General features: G+C 32.7%; 1 protein-coding gene across 1 annotated transcript in view; it reads right to left on the bottom strand.

Annotated features, from left to right (window-relative positions):
- LOC126968225 (elongation of very long chain fatty acids protein AAEL008004) overlaps positions 1–21,822 on the bottom strand; it is a 59,577-nt gene extending 37,755 nt beyond the window's left edge. Inside the window, exon 1 of the mRNA XM_050813098.1 lies at positions 21,670–21,822. The gene's annotated coding sequence lies outside the window, so the exon portion shown is untranslated. The remainder of the gene's footprint in view (positions 1–21,669) is intronic.
- Positions 21,823–22,713: the final 891 nt, after the last annotated feature.

The following is a 22,713-nucleotide window of genomic DNA, read 5'->3' as shown; positions in this document are numbered from 1 at the left end:
GAAATAAAAACTATCCGATCTCTCAAGTTGGACCAAACTGCAGCCCGTGAAGTAATCCGTTCATTAGTTTAGGAGTCCATCGCGGACAAAAAACGTGTCACTCGTAATTTATTTATATTAAGAAGAATATATTGTTATTTCAATTTTATGCATTACAGTCTGTATTAAGTAAATACAATATAAATACAAACTATGCGTCAATATAATAAGATAGAAAATAATAAAATCCTTTATTTGTACCCATTGTCATACAATGTATGTAAAAACAAGCTCACTAAATAATGGCTTCTTCGTCTCATGTATGACGAAGTTGAAGAATTGATTTAGTAAATATACTACGAGGAACACACACACACACTTAGTAATCATTTTCTTTGTATTCCGTTGTTTGTATTGTATTCAATATTGTTTAAGTATCTTTTAAAAAATGTAAAGCATAATCTAAGTTATTTCGACTTTTTTTATGAAAATAAGAGACGAGACGAGCACGACGTTCAGCTGATGGCAATTGATACGCCCTGCCTACGATTGTTGAAAAACCCAAAAATTCTAAACGGCACTACAACTGCGCTTTGAGCGCAGCGCTGCGCAACTGCACCTTGAGACATAATATTATGTCAAGTCTCATTTGCCCAGTAATTTCACTAGCTACGGCGCCCTTCAGTCCGAAACACAGTAATGCTCACACATTACTGTTTCACGGCAGAAAAAGGGGCCGTTATGGTTCCCATAATCTAGACGGCATCCGGTGCGAAGGAGCCTCCCACTGGTATGTACAAATGCGGTTGTCAACGCAATAAATAATAATAATTTAAGTTTGTTCTCGCACATATAAAATAATAATATTATTAATTTCTTAATTTTTTGATGATTAATATTTATTAAACGCTGTTAAAGAGTTCTCTGCGTTCATGTTTAAAATATTTTATACTTCAAAATTTATTTGCTAAAATTATAATAATTTGACTTTATTTTTCTCGTAGGTATAGTTTAAAGAAGTAGATTGATTCCATTACCAATAAAGCCTTCGACTTCACCTATAGGCATTATTAGTGACTTATTTTGTGAAGAAAAACTATTACCCGACCACAAAATCATCTGGTTCAGGCAACCAATGTAAGTCAACAAATACGTCAGTCTCCTAAGCTATATGACTATTATTTTTTAAATATCGCACACATGTAAAATGTTGTGTTATACATTATATTTTCAATGATTTAATACGTTCCGCACTACTGTGAAGATATGTTCGCTTTGTGACAGAATAAGTAAAAGGCTATTAACAATTAGTAGTTTTTAAATGATTAGTTCGTCCATTAAATCAATTTTAAGCTTAATTTATTAATCTAAGCTTATTATTTGACTTTATTAAGACAAACGGACAGTCTCAAATGTGTAATATGTACGTATAAAGTTGTGATGAAATAATATATTTTTGGTAAGTCAGGTGAGTTGTAAAAGATGATATTGACACTAAAATAACCGTAAACCGTCATTTTCTGTTTATGAATTATTGAAGAAAATAACACTGAAGAAACCGGTTTGTTTGGAGTTATAGTATCACAAAATAGGCAACGATTATGACGAGTGACATATTCGGAAAATATAGTTTTTAAGTGCTGTTTTGAAGTGGTTACTTCTTTAGCGGCGTTGTACACTTTTCTTAGGATAAAATGTTAAACTCGCGTCAGGACACGTGATCTGATTGAAACTTCGTAAGACAGTCGTTGAAATTATGGATGAAAGTTGATTTTTCTCAGATGAATGATGAACTTTTTAATGTAAAATAATTGTAATAGTTCTCAAGTGACGACACGACGTTCAGCTGATGGTAATTGATACGCCCTGCCCATTAAAATGCAGTGCCGCCCAGGATTCTTGAAAATCCCATAAAATCTGAGCGGCACTACAATTGCGCCTATCACCTTGAGACATAAGATGTTAAGTCTCATTTGCCCAGTAATTTCACTAGCTAGGGCGCCCTTCAGACCGAAACACAGTAAAGTTTACACATTACTGCTTCACGGCAGAAATAGGCGCCATTATATTTAGATAAAGATCAACTCTGGAAAAACTCCACAAAGAATAGTGCAGTACTTAATTATTCACATGAGAAATAAGTACCCAATAACAACCAGATTAAAACCTCAAGATCTTTTTTGATAACAGCCATAATCTTATATCTTTAAACGAGCAATTCTTGTATATATATATATATATAATCTGAATCTCGGAAACGGCTCCAACGATTTTCATAAAATTAAGTATGCAGGGGATTTCGGGGGTGATAAATCGATCTAGCTAGGTTTCAATTTAAAAAAAATGGTTTTATCCATGTTTGAATGAGAAACAGCTACAATAACATTAGAATACAAAGGTAAATTTCGCCACTATATATATATATATATATATATATAATCTGAATCTCGAAAATGGCTCCAACAAATTTCATAAAATTGAGTATACAGGGGATTTCGGGAGCGATAAATCGATCTAGCTAGGTTTCAATTAAAAAAAATCTAGTTATATCCGTGTTTTGAGTGATGAGTTACAGATACAATAAGAAAAAAAGTTATTGAAGTAGGCGTTACTTTACGGAAATCCATATACCCAAATGTTTTGAGTTATGTAGTGTTAATTCCGCCATTATTTGTCTTTGAACAATTCGACACGTGTTTCGCTTCTACACGAGGCATCCTCAGGACATGTTGACTCGCCAAAATCTTACTCAGATTTTGCTTACATAAAACTTTGCAGAGTGTGATAAAACGTGATATTGATTTAAACATTGGGCCCTGTTAGCTTAAGCTTAGCATAATTTCAGAAATCAAATGAGGAGTAAGTTAAGTTTTTACGTACGTAAAGTGTAAGCAAAGTCTAAGTATGCTCGGTAGATCACAGCCTTAGAATTTTTTAATTATTTTACCATGAAAATGAGAAAGAGCAACCGCCCATAGGCTATTTAAGTAAGGATTTTTTGTAGAAGAATTTTATTTATAAAAAGAGGCCCATTGACGGCGGTTTTTCTTCTCAGTGTGAAGGTTATATTAAAAAATATGCTTGATTAGATCCGTCTTCCAGAATGTGACTCAATAAATAATCCATAAGTGTAACAAAATATTAAAGTCAAATTGTAATTTTAATTATAAAATAATTAATCAAACAAGTATTTTATATAAGTCGTTAAATTAAATTAAATTTTTAAATGACACATTCAAGTTTTTTCATTTAAATCAGCCTGTGTAATTTGTAATATGAAATTGAATATAAATTTAACTAATATTGCATGTACTCATTTATACACATTAATATCAGAAGGTCTGTAACCAATTCAATGAAAGAAAATTTGAGTACATGCTAATAATTCTTTATGTTATATCTCAATATAAGTATTACAATTTCTCCAATAAACATACAGGGGCTTTTTCTTGTAATCGAGTTAATTAAAAATTATGAAATATTCATTTTTAATGTGTTTTGAATAAAACTAATGTTCTTGTAGCCGATGCTCTAAGTAAATAAATAAAAACAAATCCTCTTAATTAAATTTTATGATTATTTATTTCCTAAAATTAAGAAAATTTGTGTAAAAGTGTGTCAATATTATTATTATATTATTTGATTGTAAGAAAATTTATGGAAGTAGGCATTACTTTGCGGAAATCCATAATTATACAAATGATTTAAGTTTTCTTTAGTGTTAATCTTTCTACACGAGGCATCCTCAGGACGTGTTGTCTCGCCAAAATCTGGCACGAGACTCATGAGTCGAGTCATGAGAGATGGATGCCTCGTGTAGAGCTGAAACACGTGTCGAATTGTTTAAAAACAAGTATTGGCGGAATTAACACTAAAGAAAACTTAAATCATTTGTGTATAATTTGATCGTATTACCTCGCATCCAACAGAAATTTTATATCTGACATATTTATAACTATTAGGCACTGTCCCAAAATACGTCTACATAGACTTCAGAACAAAAACCTTCGTTCGAACCCAACACATGGTAAGAAATATTAAATTTTACATTACAGTAGCGCTCTAGAAATCACGCTGTATCAATAACAAATTAATTCACTTTTTTAAACTAAAATCAACAATTAAGTAATTCTAGAATTTATAAACGTTTGAAGCCGAATTATGTTGGTATATTTTTATATGTTTTGATGTTTAATAAAAAATAAAATTGTGACGGTAAAATTAATTCATATTGCTATTGTTGTTGGTGACTTGAATACATAATACAATATGATATGCGGTATTATTGCGTATCTTAAAGAAAAACGTGTGTAGGTGTGGACACGCATACACATAGCCCTCGATTAGTTGCTACTGTGCCTGTGGCCCTGAGACTTGGCCCTGTTTTAACACCAGCCATTATATACATTGCGATATATAATTATATAGTCTATCTTCTATAATATTTGCTTCATATTTAACTAAAATTTATTATCATACTAGCTTTTACCCGCGAATTCGTACGCGTTCTTCTTTCTTTTAGGATACTTTTCAAATAAAATACATACAAATAAATAATGTACAAGTGGGAGACTATTTTACTAGTACAGAGAGAATTTAGTACAGAGATAGACTAGAACTTGAAAAAGGACAGGTTACCTTTTATTACAAAAATAAATAGCGGGGTTGAAATAGGGGATGGCGGTTTGTATGAAAATTCATCATTATCAAAGATAAAACCATGAAACTTTGTATTTAGGCACTTGATAAGAAATAATTTATAAACATTAGTCCGAGCATATTTGAAAATTTGACCTACATGGAGATGAAATACGAGATTAAAGTTCACAGGGAAATACTGTTAAAGAGACTGTCCACATTGACAAGGGATATGCGCTGTATATGAAGAGCGCTGCCAGCAGCAGAAAGATCAGTTTATTTTTTATGAAAATAAGGGACGAGACGAGTTGGACGTTCAGCTGATAGTAATTGATACGTCCTGCCCATTACAATGCAGTGCCGCTCAGGATTCTTGAAAAACCCAAAAGTTCTGAGTGGCACTAAAATTGCGCTCGTTGCATTCAGATGTAAGATTAATCTCACTAGCTACGGCGCCCTTCAGACCGAAATACAGTAACGCTTACACATTACTGCTTCACGGCAGAAATAGGCGCCGTTGTGGTACCTACGAGTATAAACTAGCCGGCATCCTGTGCAAAGGAGCCTCCCACTGGTAAAAGGGTGTTTGGAAGCACTACGCTTTAAATCGTTTCGACAAACTGCGTCCTTCTAGGTATCGCTAGCAATATCCCCTTGGTGAACTATATATTAAAATAGCCTTAGATAATGTATACGCCTTAGATAGAGCCTCTTGGTGCTAGACAACCGATGAAAACAGGCCAAGCTTATTACTTTAATGTGTTAGACAAGCTACGTCTTACACTCGCGATTTGTATATCACTGTGTTAGTGTGCGGGCATTGCTCAAAATAGAGATTAATTGTCAACCTCAATTTATAATCGATATGATCTAAGATTAACTCAGTACTCAGTGTTTTGAGCTGATGTTTTGATTTATACTTTATATTACAACATTATTGTATGATAAATAAATAAAAAAATACATAAAATTGTATCACTTACGAGTTTGTTTGCTTTCAATACACGTTGTTTGGTTGTAAAAAACAAATGATTGTATTTGTAAAAAACAAATACAATCGCTCCGTCTAGTCTTTAAATGACAACAGGAAACCGTTGGCAGTCGCATTTACGAGTTCCTTGGTATTATAATTAAATTAATATTTTATTCATACTCATTATAGATTATATTATAAATCACATAGAATATAAACTTAATAACTTAAGATGGCGTAATCGTTCAAGTTTTCTCAAGATACAGTTCGTATTGATTCTCGAACATCCTTATAAATTTTACGTAATTTCTTATGAAACAATTATTTCCGCTCGCCAATTATCTACTTGTATCTATTATCTACTCTAATTAACAATCACAATGACAAAGCATTTCGAAAGAAGACCTTAGAATCATTTTTTCTCGTAGTAACTGTAACGCACATTGCATGAACAATACCTACGTACTGAGCCATATAGACAGAATTGTATTATATTTTCACACGCGACTGTTCTATACAAATGGTAAGAATGAATGAAGGTAGTAATGAATTTATTCACAAAAACGTCACCAAATTAGTCTTAACATTTAGATAACCGAGCGCCCCAATGCCAATTTACAATTTTTTGAGGTTCATGAGACACTCGGCCAATGAAAGTTATCAGATCTTGGTACAGCACGTGTGTGATGATGTTTGGGTAGCAGCAGTCACCGCAGCATCCACCATTATTGAATCACGATACTAAAAACTGTGTAATTTTGTGGATGTGGTGGCAACTACGAATTCTGAAGTTCTCTGATCACATCTCCAGAAATGAAGGATCGATTGAGCGGTTGATAGTGCAGGGCCAGGTGGAGGGGAAAAGAGCGAGAAGACGCTCACCCACACGATGGACGGACCTTATCAAAACAGTGACCCAGACACCTATTGTGCAGTGCTCCCGCAAAAACGCTGCAAACCGTCTAAAGTGGAGGAGCATCGCGAGGGAGGCAGTGCGACCCATAACTGTGGAGACCAACGGCGACTAATGGTGCGTCATCCTGGTAACCACGACCACTCTGACAAGAGTGACTGATTGAGAAGAAGAATTTTGTGGTTAATTTGAAAAATTTCAAATTTTTCATTCGTAAAAGATCTAAATCATGTTTCGCAATTTTTGTAGACAATCTCTTCAGAAAATATTATTCTCTTCAAACAAAAACACTTTGATATCTATATAGCGTACTTAGACTTTGCTCAGACTTTACTTACGTAAAACGTAGCTGAGTGTAAGCATAGCATAACTTTGATTTCTTTTTTATAGTCATTTAACAGTTGAAATAATACTGAGCTAATACAGCCCAATACAAAAGTCAATCTATCACACTTAGCTGAGTAAATTCTGAGGAAAGTCTATTGATTAGATTTGAAAATAATTTAATACTCGCTTATTTATTTATTTTATTAAAATAAGGGATGATACGAGCAGCACGTTCATCTGGTCGTAATTGATACGCCCTGCCCATAACAATGCACTGCCGCTCAGGATTATTGACAAACCCAGAAATTCTGAGCGGCACTACTATTACTGCGCTCGTCACCCTGAGATATAAGATGTCAAGTCTCATTTCCCCAGTAATTTCACTAGCTACGGCCCTTCAGACTGAAACACAGTAATGCTTACACATTACTGCTTCACGGCAGAAATAGGCTCCGTTGTGGTACCCATAATCTAGCCGGCGTCCGGTGCCTCCCGCTGGTAAATTGATTGGTATATGATGATGAATATATATTTACCACATAAGTATCGAAGTAATATAAGTAGTCTTAAGAGGCTTAACATCTTATATCTCAAAATGACAGTAGTTAAAGGAATGTAAACAAATTATTATTATTTTAAAGTGAAAAAATAACAAATTGTTTAGATTTGAAAGAGCGAGCGCAATTTCCCAATATGCAAATATTCGAGTTGAGCAGGTTATTAACTGTAACATAGATCCAGTAGAGGAAGCCACAACCTGAGAGTTTAACAATGCACTGTACGTCACCCGAACGGTTCATAGATTGGTTTTAAATTAAATTTGTATAGGGATTTAGTTCAAAATTTTCTAAAGATATAAATTAACTAGCTGACCCGGCAAACGTTGTTTTGCCATATAAAGTATAATTCACGCGATAGTTTTATAAGTAATAAAATATTGCCTATATTATAGCCTGTACATCATTTTGATCTATTGTCAATAGTTTTTGCAGCGCACGCAAAAATAGGTTTTCGATTTTTCACCTTGTGTTACAAAATAGCAATTTTATTACGGATTCCTAATTTTGAAAAAAAAACATAGCCTATAGCTATATAAAGGACTACCCAACACTGAAAGAATCATTCAAATCGGACCAGTAGTACCAGAGATTAGCGCGTTCAAACAAACAAACAAACACTGCAGCTTTATAATATTAGTATAGATTAGTATTAATTAACTATTTATGTTGTAAACTTTACGGTTGTACCAAAACGTAAACAAACTGTTCGCGTGAACTGTTACTTAACGTATAACTCGAGTATAATAAACATCACCATATATATATCATGCATACAAAGAGCACTATTATGTATTTGAATTGATGGTTTTTACGTGCTATTGTACTCTATTTAAATATATAGATTGATTGTTTGCGAATTAAACATTTATAAATGTTTTATAACGCTTACACACGAATATGAATGGATACAAATGATTTAAGTTTTCTTTAGTGTTAATTCCGCCAATATTTGTTTTTAAACAATTCGACACGTGTTTCGCCTCTACACGAGGCATCCTCAGGACGTGTTGTCTCGCCAATATCATTTGTATAATTATGGATTTCCGCAAAGTAACGCCTACTTCAATAAATATGAATGGATAAAACATATTGAGATATAATTTTAAATATGAAAACCACGTAAATTATAAATTCAAAAGCCAGTTTATTACACGTGGAGTGTTAAAAAGATACATAATTTAGAGACGGTTTATGATGATACGTTTCTAATTCTAATTTGCATTGAGTAAAAATGAAACGATGTATTTTAGGTTTTCCAATTCATATGTACTGGCAACGCTCTTGTGATTCCTCTAGGTAGACTGTGATAGCTGTGAAAACGTCGAAAAAAATTGAGGTTAACTTTTAACTTCTACCAGTGGGAGGCTCCTTTGCACAGGATGCCGGCTAAATTAGGGGTACCACAACGGCGCCTATTTCTGCCGTGAAGCAGTAATGTGTAAACATTACTGTGTTTCGGTCTGATGGGCGTCGTAGCTAGTGAAATTACTGGGCAAATGACACTTTACATCATGTGTCTCAAGTTGACGAGCACAATTGTAGTGCCGCTCAGAATTTTTGTGATTTTCAAGAATCCTGAGCGGCACTGCATTGTAATGGGCAGGGCATATCAATTACCATCATCTGAACGTCGTGCTCGTCTCGTCCCGTATTTTCATTAAACAAAAGGCCTCTATTTTGAGCAATGCACGCACACTAACAAGAAGTGACATACAAATCCCGAGTGTAAGACGTAGCTTGTCACACTTAAGTAATAAACCTGGCCTGTTTTCATCGGTTGTCTAGCAGCAACAGGCTCTATCTATGTATAAATTATTATCTAAAATAATTTGTAACAATCTGTTTGAAAAGAGCAACATTATTGTTTCTTGCTCGTTCTTCTCTGGGGAAATCTATCTTCCGAATCAGCTGTAGTATAAAAAAAAGACATTTCAAGTGTAGATATAAAAAAGGCATTTATTTTCTCAAAATTGATTCCTTTAGAATTCGTTATGATGCCATTTCTAATATACTAGACGCTACTACCGCTTCAGAAACAAATGGGGCTCTGAGAGAGAAGAAGCGGAGCAAGAAACCCTCCCAGCGTCCTTCTTTTGCACTCTTTTTAATTAAATACACAATATAATGTGAAAGTGAAGCAGGACGTGCAGCTCAGATGATAATTGATACGCCCTACCCATAACAATGCAGTTCCGCTCAGGATCCTTGAAAAACCCAAAAATTCTGAGCGGCACTACAATAATTGCGCTCGTCACTTTGAGACATAAGATGTAAGTCTCATTTGCCCAGTAATTTCACTAGCTACGGCGCCCTTCAGACCGAAACACTGTAATACTAACACATGTAATACATACAATAGTATATATTTGAAAGAATGTTTTGCATTTCCATGATCTTAATTAGGAGCTGCTTATTTACATAATTAAACTCAATATTATGAACTTTGATCAGCTTGGGTTGAATAGCGTTTTAAAAGTCGAATACATTTTGTAGGTTTCCAAACTTGTTACAGAAACCTGATTGTGTGAATATCAGCTTTTATGCTGTGACTGAGGACCAATGAGAAGCCAGTGTATCTCCGGCTTTTAGAACTGAATACAATTGAAATCATAAAAATAATTGTTTTGTCTCATTTTCTCACTTTATAGTCTCGTGACAGTTCTTATGTTATTCGAAATATTTTGAGAGCGGATATAAGAGTAAAATTATAAATTTCCTTTGAAAAAAAAAACACAAGTGTTAAACAACGGAACATTTGAAGGTAATATTATGGTATTTTTTTTAATGTTAATAAGGGACGAGACGAACAGGACGTTCATCTGATGGTAATTGATACGACCTGCCCATTACAATCCAATCAGGATTATTGAAAAACCCAAAAATTCTGAGCGGCACTACAATTGTGCTCGTCACCTTGAGACATATGTTGTCAAGTCTCATTTGCCCATTAATTTCACTAACTACGGCGCCCTTCAAACACAGTAATGCTTTCACATGAATGCTTCACGGCAGAGAAGAAGAATTTAATACTCGCTTATTTATTTATTTTATGAAAATAAGGGATGATACGAGCAGCACGTTCAGCTGATCGAAATTGATACGCCCTGCCCATTACAATGCAGAGCCGCTCAGGATTATTGACAAACTCAAAAATTCTGAGCGGCACTACAATTACTTTATTAATTAGTCATAATTTATTTAATTAGTCACCCTGAGACATAAGATGTCAAGTCTCATTTCCTCAGTAACTTCACTAGCTACGGCCCTTCAAACCGAAACACAGTAATGCTTACACATTACTGCTTCACGGCAGAAATAGGCGCCATTGTGGTACCCCTAATTTAGCCGGCAGCTGTGCAAAGGAGCCTCCCACTGGTAGAAATTAAAAGTTAACCTCAATTTTTTTCGACGTTTTCACAGCTATCACAGTCTACCTAGAGGAATCACAAGAGCGTTGCCAGTACATATGAATTGGAAAACCTAAAATACATCTGGGGTATTCGCAGACTTCTTGGAGCGACCTCGTATTCACTAAAGTTTTTTTTTGCCCGTTGGTTGGCCATTCGAGGATTACACGTGTGACCGTTTCGTCCTTGGCCAGAAAGCCTCTGCACTTAGGACTGTCACGCCGATTGTGAAAAGGTGCTTGTGATGTGAATCCCTTAAGGGTGCCCACCGTTTCTGTTTTGGCTAATAAGTGAACGTGTCAGTTTGGGAGATAGTGCAGGAATCGCTTCAGGTGATAGTGCAGGAATCGCTTCAGGTAATATTTTATAATTATTACTTGCTGACCCAGCAAACGTTGTATTGCCATATAAAGTAATAAAAAAGTTTTTGGGGTCTAAAAAGTAGATGCAACCGATTCTCAGACCTACCATATTTATCGTACTACAATTATTGTAAGTATTTATCCATTGCCATCTTACAACCCTATAGCGGATTTGTGGATGGAACAGAATAATATAAAAATCGTGATATTAAAATAGGGGTTGATTGTAGAGGGTTGAAAATTTAGGGTTGTATGTATTTTTTAATGTTGTATCATAAAAAAATAATAATAAAAAATTATGTCCAAAAAAATAAAAAATATTTTGGGGTGGACCGGACCACCCTTAACATTTAGGGGGATGAAAAATAGATAGTAGCCGATTCTCAGACCTACTGAATATGTATTTTGAAATTTGGTAAAAATCAGTAAAGCCGTTTCAGAGGAGTAAGGTAACTAATGATATAATCTAGACTTAAGCCACAACTATTCAAATTCACATCGTAAACAAAGCCGGTTTGAAAACGTGAAATTCAAATTTTGATACAATTTCGAATTTACCATCGAACTGTAATGCCCATTCTTTTTTAAATCAATTTAAAAGGATATTTAACGAGGAAAACATCATATCAAAAGTTGTTGTTATTCTATATTATTCTCGATGTTTCTACTCGTAGATTGAAAAGCAAAAAAAATTACTTAAATAGTCGCTAATTAAGCTAGCATAACGTATTATGATAAATTTAAACCGAATTAAGACGAAAAATAATACCTACGTTTAAGATGAAATATGAATATATATTTGTTAGGCTTCTAGAATGAATAGTAATTAAAATTATAATCATAGGCAATTCACCTTTGGAGTAATTTAAATTATATTTCCTTATAAACAAGGACGACTGTCCTGCTATAAAAGGTGTTTGAAGTTGTAAATACGACGCAACATTATTGATATGGGTATGGAAATCACCCCGGAAGATTGTATCTAATAATGTGTTTTCCTACCTAAAACAGTAAATAAAATACTGAGTGCATTAAGAGAAGTTGTAGACTTCGCGGGAGATGTAAAACTCCATCAAGCTAAGGTATAAAATAAGAAAAAACAGTAGGATTGGTTTTGATTTTATAAAAGCTACACCCGTAAGGTAATAATCTTAAGATATATAAATTACATGACACGTTGTTTGTCCGCGATGGACTTCTAAACTAATGAACGCATTTTAATGGGGATCACTTCATGGAGTGCATTCTGGTCCAACTTGAGAGTTTTTATTTCGATTTGGGACCCATAATTATTTTTATTTTCAATATTTGTTTTGTATGGACATATTTTCAATGAGAGAATTTAGTGACGCACGGTTTGACAGTTCCGCTGTGAAACAATTTCATAGTAACAAAAGGGAGCATTTTTTACGAAATAATTCTTGATGTCTTTCTATAAAATAGTATTTTTTTATTATCTACAGAACAACGTCTGTCGGGTCAGCTAGTTAATTATAAAAATTGCCAAGTCATAAGCCAGTGACGTTCTATACATAAAGACAAATCACGTCATATAAAAACAAAGGCAAAATATGGCACATGCCACCAATTACTCCATCATAAGATTCAACTGCTATATATTGCCGCATTTACTACAGTTGTTAAAAATTATATTCTTGGCCAAGCAGCAATATAAAACATTTATTTAGTTTAGGTCACGGGTGATGAATTTAGAACCCGATTTGGACACTGATAGTTGGAACACGACGAAAAAATTGTGCTTACGTTGTCTTTAAGCACACTTTTGCCGTTCAGCTATCAGACTGCGAATGATATGTCCTTATAAGTATATAGATGACGTCACTGTCATAAACATATGATATCCCGGAGTCTTTTCAGATGTTTTACATCAGAGCACGCAAAAATGCAGGATCAGGGTCGCGTTTCCTTTCGACTTTGTTCCCTTAAATCAGTACAATACAAAAGAAGTGAAACCTGTACTATTTATCATGATTTTAGCCCCAATGATTGCGAAACTGAAGTGGCAGTGGGCAGGGCACAATGTTTAACGGACAGATGGCCGGTGGGGCAGTAAAGTTCTCGAATGGCAACCACGTACTGGAAGACGTAGTGTTGGTAGGCTCCCACAAGATGGACCGACGACTTAGTCAAGATTGCCGGAATAAGATGGATGTGGGCAGCGCAGGACCTATCTATAAATCTCAGCTTTATAAGGTCAGATAAAGATAAGATAAGTCGGCATTTAGTTACATTTTGAGTGTGAGTTTTAATATAACGATTGATATAATGGTTGCACAAGTAATATGGTTCGTGGCAGGTTCGGCAATGTTGCAACAAGATCTCAGGGCAACATTCCAAATCAATTTTAATGGTCCTAGAGTTCAATGTTAACGACACCCAGCAGGTGTTGGGCCAATTTCATTTAACACATCATGACTTTTTACTTCTACCATTTTATAAACATGTCTTACCTTTACTATCAAGGCAATAAATATTTCCTGAAAGGAGTTATGAACTAAATAGAAGATTTGAGTGGAAAAATAGAAGAAACTGGAATGAGCAAGTTGGAAATATATTTTGAAAGGGCAATACATCAAAGGAGGAATCTTACGAACGAAGTCATAGCATAAGCTAGTGTAATTAATAATTATATGATAAACTTAATATACTAGCGTAATAGACGAACCATGTGTGAGAGTGAGATAGCTCTACTTACACAAAAACCCCGGTGGGAGAATAAGACGGATTTGATGTACTTGTTGAAATGAATGAAACCGTTTTGAAACAATCTGGTGTCGATTAGTCTCCTGTCAAATTGGACTGTCTTTTAATTTTATTATGTTTTTATTGCAATTGTTCTGTGTTTTAACGGATATTAATTAAAAAATATAATGGTGTCGAGTTCTTTGATAGATTATGTTGTTACATAAAGCAACAATCCAATTATAGAAACATTTCACAGGTAAATACTGATTTTTCTATACTGCTTTATTGTCGTAGAACATCTTCACTTTAATTATTATAATTAACTCACTAACACATATGTAAAACTAGCACACATTAAAATTTTAAATTTAGTCTCGCCGTAATAAATTTTGATACCTGTTTTGTGATAATCTTTTACTAAAATTATAAAAAGTAAAGTTTGTCATTGTGTAACGTTGTAAAGGGTAATTTCTGGATCTGCTGAACCGATTTTGAAAATTCTATTATTAATAGGATTAAGCGACGAATTAGAAGCGCTATTATTTGTGAGTGAGTGAGGCTAAATTAACCCGAAAAATGAAAAGACTTTCGTGGTAGCCGGAATTGCAAAATAAGTCGAAAAAAAGAACGATCTAATGAAAACATTTGTTACGAACGCTGCCTTAATGATGACAGATTGCTATATGATTGTTTTGTATATATGTATAATAACAACTAGTTGATAATTATTTCGCGGGTTTGTAAATAATTTGAGTGTTATGACAATATTGTTTATGAAAAAAAAATTATGGATGAAAACTACTACTAATTTCTTTGAGTAAAATAAACAATTGTTTGACATTAACGGCCTTACAAATAAATATGGCATAAAGTTATAACTAATCATAAACCAAGAAAATGCAAAATGTTTACAAATAGACATTTTGCTTACGATTGGTTAATTCGGACGTATAACGTTTCCCGCGTTTATTTGCAAGGCTGCTTGTCATTTTGTGTCATTTTGTCATTTTGCATTTTTCTTGTCATTGTCATTCGGAAAACTTCATAATTATCATTGTATTGACAGTGTTGTCAACGATACTGTAAACATTTTGCATATTCTTTGTATATGCTTAGTTATAACTTTATACCAAGTTTATTTGTGAGGCCGTTAATCTTTTTAGTTATTATTAGATTACTATTACATATTTATTTTTCATTGATAGAATATCGATAAAAAGGTTTCCTTAATTGATTATTAAGAATTCAGATTTCATGTCATTTCACTTGAACTTGAATCTGGACTTAAATATTTCAACCTACATTTCAAATCCAGACATTATAGGAAAGGATTATCTGCAATGACTTTTATTTATGAAAATAAGGGACGAGACGTGCAGGATGTTCATCTGATGGTAATTGATACGCCCTACCCATTACAATGCAGTGTCGCTCAGGATTCTTGAAAAAGACGAAAAATCTGAGCGGCACTTCAATTGGGCTCATCACCTTGAGACAAGATGTTAACTCTCATTTGCCTAGTAATTTCACTAGCTAATGCGCCAGACCGAAACACAGTAATGTTTACACATTACTGCTTCACGGCAGAAATTGTGTTGTGGTACCCATAATCTAGCCGGCTTCCTGTCAAAGGAGCCTCCCACTGGTGAATACCTTAGGCCTTTATAAAAATACCAATAGGCTCATCATTCAAGAAGAGATCACCATAATTTTCTGTCGATTTTCTATTGATTGGTTAATTCAGAAAACCAACAATGATACTGACTTATATTGAATTGAAATAGAAATATATTTATTTACAATAGGGAGTGAAAATAACATAAAATATTGCAACAACACTTGGTAAACCTGATGAAGCTACATCCGATAAAGGGGACATGGGTAGAAGAACTGATAAGAAACTCCCAGCGCATCTTTAAAATCATATAACAACTTAGCCTATTATTATCTCTAATATATAAAATTCTCGTGTCATGGTGTTGAACTTTGAACTCCTCCGAAACGGCTTGACCGATTCTCATGAAATTTTGAGTGCATATTGGGTAGGTCTGAGAATCGGACAACGTCTATTTTTCATCCCCCTAAATGTTAAGGGTTCCCCACGAATTTTTTTTTACATTTTTTTTAAATTTGTTTGATTATGAGTCAGCATTAAAAAATACATACAACTTCAAATTTTCACCCATCTACGATCAACAGTTACTTTTGTATCGCGATTTTAATATCGGCAATACAACGTTTGCTGGGTCAGCTAGTAATATTATACAATTTTAGGTGGCAGACAACCAGACAAAAACCATGCATCATTATCGTCTATAAAATCGGCTATAAATTATAATAAATAAACTAAAATAAATCATAATTGATTTGAATTATGATACATCTGTCATAAATGTATCATAAACCTACATAAAAATGGTTAAAACCAAGAACCAATCAGGAATAAGTGAGAAAAACCTGTTTGATTTTTTTTTGATTTATTGCTATGGCCTTCGGAAATAACGTTCATGATAATACGAGTAAATAAAGACTGGAAAATACGAAAACTACTCGAATTCAAAGTAAATCAGCTTGTAACTTTTTATTTCATTGTTTTATTAAATTCAAATATTTTTATTCAAAATAGCATGTGATATCACTTATTAAAGGTCAAAAACTACCACCCATTCCAAAACGAATGCCTCAGACCTGAGAAGAATGGGCGCAACAAACTCAACGGGCACTTTTTCTTTCCTCAAAAAAATATTTGTACAAAGTAATATTGAACAATTAAACGTATTAAATAATATTAAATTTATTAATATTATTAAACATTATTTTGATTAATATTACTTTTAAGGCTCCTTTTAGTATAGATCACAGATAATCTAAAATAGATTGACATATTATAGTGAACGACGACGAAGCTATGGAACGAAAAAGATAGAGTGAAATAAAAGATGTTATCTTTATCTGTCTGACATTCTCCTTCGTTCTTTGTATACAGATAAGGCTTTAATCGATGATAGATATTTGTAAAATTCTCGTGATTCTATAAAATCCTTGGGCCACATTAACAACAGACATTAATCATTTTTACTCACCGATTAAATCTTGTGTGTTATGTATTTTGGTCAATGACTTTGGTAAAAGTATAAGTTTAAAATGATGAATGCATTCAGATATTGTGTAAACAATCATTCCGATTAATGTTATATGGTTAGTTGACTCGATATATTTCGCCATAGTTGAATATTTCTTCCATATCAATTATAGTTAATTTATCTGAAACTTATCGTTAAAGTTAATATAAAAAATTTACATCAACATTGTATTTTCTTTTATTACAAGTAATTACTTTTGAATGCACAATGTGTAGAACTTTTTACAATGGTTATAAGTGTCGTTATTAATAATATGCGCTATTTTATAATTACGTTGTACATGAAATGAGCAAATTTGAATAAAATAGTCGTAAATTGGTAACAATATGAGGTACCAAACATATATAGCATCATATTTTATAGGTATATACGTGTGCGTCTGCGTCGTGAGGATATACTGTATCTAGCTCAATTAAGTGTCATATTTTTTCAAATTATTTTGTTGTTTTGTGAGTATATTAAGAGGTCCACTGCTGGACAAAGGCCTTCCCCAAAGATCTCCACGACTATCGGTCCTGCGCTGTCCTCATCCAACGTATTCCTGAGATCTTGACCAGATAATCGGTCCATCTTGTGGGGGGCCTACCAATACTATCTTTCGGTACGTGGTCAGTCATTCGAGGACTCTATTCCCAACGGCCATCTGTCTGTCGAGCTATGTGCCCTGCCCATAATACTTCTGTTTTGCAATCATTTGGGTTATGTCGGTAAACTTGGTTCTCCTCATACTAATCTCATATATATTTCAATATAATTAACTATAATACATAGATATAGTTTAAACCAGTTTTTAAATAATTATCTTTTCTATGTTTCGCACTATTTTCTTCTCTTTGATAAATGATTTTAAAATTGAACAATACACAAGTGATAAATAACTATATTGATCTTTTTTATATTAAATACTTGATTGTTTTTTTTGATTTGAAATTTCTTTATTATGTTAATTATTACAGTTGTATGTTTCCAGTGTACATCAAAACCTAGAAATACAAGTAATAACAGTATTAACACGTTTTTTAACAGATATCGCCTGTATTACAGGAATTTAAAATTACAAATATTTAATTTATATATACTTAATTATTATAAATAATAAACAGGTAATTTATATAATTATATGCATGCTTCAGTACCTAAGCAGCATTACATTTTCTACAATATAGATAGATAATCCAAATTATACACTTGTCCATAAAAATCAGCAAGAAACAAAGGCGAGAAGCCATCGCGGTCGTTTTGAGTGAGAACTGAGAATCAGGTTTGTAAACAACAGAGTGGACGATCCGTCGTTGTTTTATTAAATACTGGTTATAGGAATATAATACAGATAATTGTAACAGTTTTAGTGTACAAGTAATCTGTGAATTTTCTGTAATAGTCTCAAAATAATAAGATTATAACATGTAATATGTGCTGTATCGTATTGCAATATCGCAAGGACGTCAACATTAACGATGTAAGTTAATACAGTGTAGGAAATTATGATTTACAATTCGAGAACAGCTCTACAATTGATTAAATATTCGTTCAATATTAATATTAAAAGCTGTGCTGTAAGAAATAGCACATGGTTTACCCGACTTTCTTTAGATATACTAAGAACCACAATATCTCTGTAGAATATTGTACTTAGTTGTTACTACAATTCATGCGAGGGCGGCACATTTCGGGAATCAAGGAAGTGACACAACATTACTATTTAAAAATGTATTTATTGCTTTTCGAAGTATTCTCCGCGAAATTTGACACATTTTTCCATACGATGGAACCAATCATTGAAGCCATTCCATTCGGAAGTTGGGGTCTCCAAAATGGCCGTTTTGTAGGCGTCCACAGCTTCTTCAGGTGATGAAAATCTCTGACCACGCACTTCTTTGTGAAAAGACCGAGAATCTTTTTTTAAATAAATAAATGGTATTCGATTTTTAAAACCAAGGAGTTCACAATTAAAAAGATTTTAATATGACAGGAACAGTGGAAATATTCCATACCCGATACTTTTAATGCAGCCCTCGTATATAATAGCCGAGTGGTTAGCGATCCTACCTACTAAGCTAGAGGTGCTAAGTTCGAATCCCGGTAGGTGCAAGCATTTATGTGATGAATATGGATGTTTGTTTCCGCTTCATGGATGTTTAAATGTATGTATGTATGTTTATATGAATTTATGTGTGTGTAAGTAAGTATGTTGTATTAAATATATCGTTGTCTTGCAATCCATAACACAGGCTATATATGCTTAATTTGGGGCAAGATAATTTGTGTAAAAAGTGTGTCAATATTATAATTATTTAATAAAGATATTATTTAAAAATACCTTGGAGAATAGGCATAATAACATACTCGAAGTGAATAGCAATGTAAAAATATATACCACTATATTAAGCATAACTGTGTATATTATATTTATATTCATTATAATTTTTTTCTAAGCTATACTATAGCGATTGCTAGAACCTATATTGTTAGTAAATTATTTTCACGTTAATTTCACATTGTTGGGAAAATATAGAAATCTAGTTCAAAATTGACGAAAGCTTTCACAACCCTAAAGGTATGCCCCAGCAGAACATTATAAATAGCTTAAGAACTTTCTCGTATGTTCATTGCAATTCGATTCGCTATTTCTCCGAATTGGCGACACAATATTGAACATATTCAATGTCAAAGGCAGAGTTTCTTCTGCATTTTCGTAACTTAAGGCGCGGACTGACTAGGATTGTAAACGCTACATCCAATAGTACAATATTTATGTTGATCATGTGGCTAAGTTGCAAAAAGGCATTTATTTTTCTGATTTTATTTTGTTTATTCAAAATATACATATTAAATTGAATAACTATTCAGCTTAAGTTTGAGAAAATTACTAATTGTATTAAAATCTTTAAAAAAAGAATGTTGTTATTGCTGAAAATTCAAAGATTTTTAACACCAAAGTTTATTTTTGGGAAGCAACTTCCAAATTTTTTATTGGATATTTCAAATTATATATACATATTATATTCGGTTCAAATTTTTCTTTAAGTCCTTTTTTTTGTAATGTATTTTTTGCGTCGGAACATTTTCATTACGTTATGTTGTAATCGACTCTCTAAGAAACCAATTTTTGTGAATATTGAGGTATGACCGCGCCTTAAATAGGTTACATCTTAGACATTTCTCAGGTATAAGAATTCTCAATCAAAATTTGGTGAAAGGCTAAGTACAGGTAATAATACTTAACTATTACCTCCAACAAAATGCAGGAAATTATAACGAAACTTAAGAGATTGGAGACAATATTTTAAACTCCTGTTTGCGACCGATTTGATTAAGGTGTTTTAAGCATTGTTTGAAGTTAGCCTAGTATTAAAAAAAATTTTTTTTTTTTGTAAATCAAAACAGGGACGCACAGAATACACTGGTAATATTAATTGATTTTGGAAAAAATATAGAACTAGTGTTAAAATCCGACAAAATATCAGTCAAAGTATAAAAAAATCCGCAAATATTTTCTCTTAAGATGTTAAGTACAATTTGCGTTCTTTATATAAGTGTTTCTAGTTATTGTTTTCTAATTAACAGATATTTATAGATATTAATTATGCTTGCGAAATTTTAACTGTGTTTTTACTTCAATTATAATGCGACTTTTAATTATTTATTTCATAATTTAATTTTTATTTATAGATATAATCAAGTTAGATATATTAATAGTTAAATTTAGTATTAGTTTATTTGATTGAAAAATGTTTATTTAAATCCTAATAAAATTGTATTAATTACATAAACATTAATAAAATTATTTTAATAACTTAAGTCTTAATATAATCAAAACAGATTCAGATGTAGATAAAACTCGAGCTAAGACAAAATATTATATTCTTACAATTGCGCTTTCATTCTAAAATTGAAAACACAGAATAAGAATTTACATTTCTATCGAATTAACTGGAATTTACTAGACTTTTTTACATAGTATTCAACTCATAACGATGTGGGACCCAAATCTTCTATATAATGTATAATGAAAATCTTTTGTTTGAGGCTCTTTCACGCCTTCCACGCCACGCCACTTCCCAGCTACCACCATTCGATGCGAAATTTATCCCAGATGGCTTATAACTACTTATTTTTCGAATTTCAACGATCCTTCCTTTTAAAATTCGCCCGAGCGAAGCGGGAACGCCTACATGATATAAATAGATCTCGTATTTAAATGTTTTAGTGACAATGAAACGTAAATAATTTTGTTTAATATGTTTCGGATTATAGAAACAAACAATATATAATAAATTTAAATTTACATTCAAAATCTCAACGACAACGCAATGCGTGGGAAATAAAATAATAATATAATAATTGTTTTCGCGATAAGAAAATAACTGCAATATATTATTCAGAGTTAACCAAGTGTAACGTTAAAATGTTATAAATCATATTTGATTTAAACCAAACCTACAGATTTAAAGGTAAGTTCAAGTTTAAGACTTATCATCTGCCTTTTTTCATTTCGTTACCGATCAAATTATTCTGTTTCAATCGATCTAATATTATAATTATGAAATGAGACAGCGCCTATATATTTTGATTGCTGTCATTAAAATAATATATATAATTCAATTATTGCGTGGTTTGTTTATCATATTTGTTATTTTACACTGTTGTATGAAACATACCTTGTTTTAACACCCAAAGAATTATGAACACTTAGACGCACACTGCATGTAGATAAATGGTAAATACATAAAGTCCCCGAGGGTTATTTCAGCACTTATCAAGCAATGTGTACAGTGTCGGTCACTCACTCAACTTGTAATGTGCTCACGCGCTTGACATTAGTCTATATATCTCAATAAAGTGACGTCACGCCGCGACGCTACGATCTCTGCTACCATTGAAACCGTGCTCTATCTGTTGTATTTCTTTCGGAAACTATTCTTGTATAATAAGTATCATCATAACCATAATGTTAACACCAGGAACAGCGTAAACTTATAATGCCAAGTACTCGGTTAAGTCGAGTTAGTAAGTCTTTTCAGGGGCGATGTACTCGTATATGATTTTACAACAAGATCCCAGAAGGTGTTCAAATCAAAAGTATTGCGTTATTCAAAATAATTGTTAAAAATCGTATGTGTGTTAAAGGTTACTATAACATAAATTACTTTCTTAATAATACCACAGATTGGGAATGGAGCGACCGCCCTCAGGCTATTAAATAATAAGTTTAATTGTACAATATTACTTTGTAAACATATTTTTTCGATGAAAAGAAGAGCCCGCTGAGTTTGTTGCGCCCGTTCTTCTTAGGTGTAAGGCATTCGGTTTGGAATAGGTGGTAGTTTTTGACTTTCAATAAGTGATGTCACATCCTATTTTGAATAAAAATATTTGAATTTATACGAAAGAATTAAAAAAAAAGTATATTATTTATACTTTTTTTTATATTATTACTTTATATTTTAACCCTTAGCAACGCAAATTCAGCCATTTTATCATGAATTAATGGAATAAATTTAATCTTTATTGTACCTTATTTACATTTTAAGGTTAAAGGATTTTTTATACGTCTGGAATCTGACTGATTTTAAATTTTGCAATTTATTTTAATTGTTCAATATGGACTTTGATATATAAATTATTAAAATTATTATATTTTCAAAATAAATATAAGTTTGCTTGTAAAAAGTTCAGGTACTGTATTGGATAATTATGCCAAA

This window comes from Leptidea sinapis, chromosome 15, assembly GCF_905404315.1.
Source record: "Leptidea sinapis chromosome 15, ilLepSina1.1, whole genome shotgun sequence".
Taxonomy (NCBI): Eukaryota; Metazoa; Arthropoda; class Insecta; order Lepidoptera; family Pieridae; genus Leptidea; species Leptidea sinapis.
The sequence above is the reverse complement of the archived record's forward strand: the minus strand, read 5'-3'. Positions and strand labels throughout refer to the sequence as shown.